The sequence below is a fragment of the Triticum urartu genome, chromosome 4, assembly GCF_003073215.2.
Source record: "Triticum urartu cultivar G1812 chromosome 4, Tu2.1, whole genome shotgun sequence".
NCBI lineage: Eukaryota > Viridiplantae > Streptophyta > Magnoliopsida > Poales > Poaceae > Triticum > Triticum urartu.
The window spans coordinates 51,460,558-51,463,840 of NC_053025.1; the positions used below are offsets into that span (position 1 = coordinate 51,460,558).

A 3,283-nucleotide genomic window follows, 5' to 3' on the forward strand; every position below is an offset into this window, starting at 1 on the left:
CAGAAGCCATGTAAAATATGAAAATGCAGCCTTAGAAAACCACCTAACATATTTTAGTTTTTGAGCAAGTAACGTTTCACTTTTAAGGCGATAAGCAACATTGATGGCACGAGCGTGCAAACATTCGATACATAGGCGACAAAAGAATTATACGAGTAATATTCATTGACCAAAGGTTATTTGCTTTTCGTGCAATATTTTTTTTGTCAAAGTGGGTATATGCAGACGTTGCATAGGCCTCTTTGGATCACATCATTTTGAAACAGATGAAAATAAACACATGATTGTGATGTCAAGACATCTCCTGTTGTATTGGGAAACAAAATCTCAGGAATTGAGATAAACAGCCTTTGGCTGTAGAACAGGAAAGGTACAAGAATTCTAGAATTTGAGTTTAGGGTTTCCAAACTTCTAGTAGTGCCTAGCATATTCAAGTTCATCAAATTACGCTGATGGACCATCTGCATGTTAGAGGCGGGCTCTAAGATTGCAAAAGAGTTTGATGGCAGCCGCCGAACATATTAGTGCCAAGCTCCGAAGGTTTATTGAACATGTCATTTCACACATGGATCCAGTTCTTGTTTCCTGACTCCATGGATGAATATAATTTCAGGTTTAGATTTCTGTAACATCAGTAAACAAATCAGTAAATAGGTGGAAGAGCAAGAACACAACAAATTGCAGAAAAACAATGGGTGGCCCTATAAAGACCATCGCCTACTAGTCTACAGAAGCTTCGCTTCATCCACAAACGCATGAACACATCCATACCCAACGTAAAGGGATAAACCAGAAACAGGGCTGCAATGGTTATGAAGTCACCAAATCCAGATTCGGTTTGTAGTCCAAGATCCATATATGAAATAAATCTAAAGCTTCAAATAGGCTAGAACAACATATGATGATGTAACTTATGGACCGTTCAATTCAACCAAAACATCTGCTAAAAATATCAAAAGATTTAAATATTAGCTTTGTAAGCAAAGCAAATAAAGGGGCTCGTCGCAGCAAAAATCAGTAAAAATATGATACAGTTTTGCATCAGGCCCTCTGCTTCAAATAAACATAAAAAATCATGCTTAATGTGACAGAAAACAATATGGGAAGAAGAGAAAAGGCATGCTACTAATGATTCATTTCATAACAAAAATGATAAGGTGATAGACTGAATGACGAGTTCGCTTCAAACAGACAAAAAAACTACAGGTTATGCAAATCATGTTTACAAAAAATCTTCCTAAGCATCCAATTTTTTAAAATGCCTCTGCAAATATTCCCTCAAGGAACCAGTATCTTGTGAGACCACACTTCTACTCACCAGCCTATTTAGCTGCTAAACCAGGAAAAAAAATGTTTGACTAGTACCTAATTCTGTTCTATTAAACTTAAAGCATCTGCCAAATCTGCAGAACTGCATTTGTGGTACATTTGTACTCCAACTGTAAATATAAAATCTTTTAGATCTTATATAGTTTACAGAGGGAGTACCAATTCTTCTCCCAAGGATGCAACATTTCTTAAATGCAAAGTTCCAAAACTGCCCTATTAAGCTGCTAATCAAAATTTACAACATACTATATCCAAATTACTTCCTTGCGACTACCATACTCTATCCAAATTATATGAACAGGACCAAATTTCTACAAATGTACTCTATCCCAATTACCACCTACGAATTTTTACATCTCTATGTTAGTATGTTGCGAACTAACCTCTTAGCCCACCATGGAGCTTGAGGGTTGACCTTACCTATACACAGCCACGACACCTGCGGCGAGTTCCCCCTTCCGCGCGTGCAAAACAGAAAAAGATCACAATATACTGACGAATCGACATACCTCCTGATTGATTAGTTGCATTAGGAACTTCATGGCTGTCGGCGCCTCTGCTTCCTATCCCTCTTTCTCACTCCTCCGCTTCCAAATGCCGTCCGCGTTGGGGCCTTGGGGGAGAAGAGCCAGAGCTCTGCATCCAATTCGTGCCTCCAGCCATTCGACGGAAAAGCAGATTTCCCGAGCCACGGACCAAATAGATTTTCCTCTTGTGATCCACGGCTTAGCTTGCGGCATTCCACCTACATTGTAGATCAAGGTTTTCAGGTTTCCATTTCATATTAAGCTACCAAACAACTAAATCAATTCTATCTCTTGAAACTCTCATGCTTACCACTCGCTGGCCCAGCGTTCTTGTTCCAGTCACCAGAGGAGTCTGATTTCCCTCATTATCTTTCTTGCTTCCAGAGTTTTGGTCCTGCTTGCTAATGTACCTCCCTTAGAGATCACACTGTGCTAACAGCATTGTTGGTACACAACAGCTCTTCAGTGACATGACACATTCCTGAAAATTATATCATGCCCCGAGGTCTATTTATGCAGTAGCAAAATATATCCTTCCCCCTCTCCATTTACTGTCTCCTAAATGTCATTAACATGACACATTTACACAGAAACAAGATATATCTTTGTCCCCTTCACCCAATGACTGTCTCCTAATTTTTATTCAAATATTTCATGTTTTCTTTACATATGACACATTTACACAGAAACAAGATTTATCTTTATCCAGCGCCTGTAACTATGTAAATTACTGAACCAACAAGCCAATACCAAAACATTACATATGAAGGTGTTCAGACACTACTTATATCCCACCTGCCATCTACTCTTCTAATCACAAGCATTCACATGTCTATGGAAATAGTATCTGCATAACTCCACAATAAATTATCGATTTGCTATTTTCTCTCCGATCATACCAGCGGGTCCATCCTGGAGCTCTATGATCCTTCTTGCCTATGGACTATGCGGAAGTTTCTGGCGAATCCCCCCCCCCCCCCCCCCCCCCCCCCCCCCCCCCCCCCCCCCCCCCCCCCCCCCCCCCCCCCCCCCCCCCTTCTCAGATGCCACCGGTCGATCCGCCACACGAAGCCGCCCATCGAAGCTCTCCGCGAGGGGCTGATCCATTCCCGCACTAATCTAATAGAGGTGGTCCATCGGGACGTCACTACCATTAACCTCCTCCAACGCCGTTAATCTGGGAGGCAAGCGGGCAAAGTTTCAGATCCACGCCTTGGAATCCAGAACGAACACCAAATGCTACAGGAGATTAACTATTTGCTTACCTTTTAATTGGCTGCATCAGGGACTCCATTTCCACCGGCAGATCTTCTCTAAGTTGTCGAATCGCCTCTCCCAAAGCTCGGCCCTCTCTCTACTAAGAAAATGCAGCAGCGTGAGGTAGGAGACGACAACAATTATCCTGATCCACGGATCAGGAAGAGTCC

At 41.9% G+C, this 3,283-nt stretch overlaps 1 long non-coding RNA gene across 1 annotated transcript; it reads right to left on the reverse strand.

Moving 5' to 3' along the window:
* Positions 1-269: 269 nt before the first annotated feature.
* Positions 270-2,829, reverse strand: LOC125550596. Its single transcript, XR_007301701.1, has 3 exons — positions 2,756-2,829; positions 2,167-2,337; positions 270-2,074 (listed from the first exon to the last, which is right to left on the reverse strand). It is a non-coding gene; the product is annotated as an uncharacterized LOC125550596 (long non-coding RNA).
* Positions 2,830-3,283: the final 454 nt, after the last annotated feature.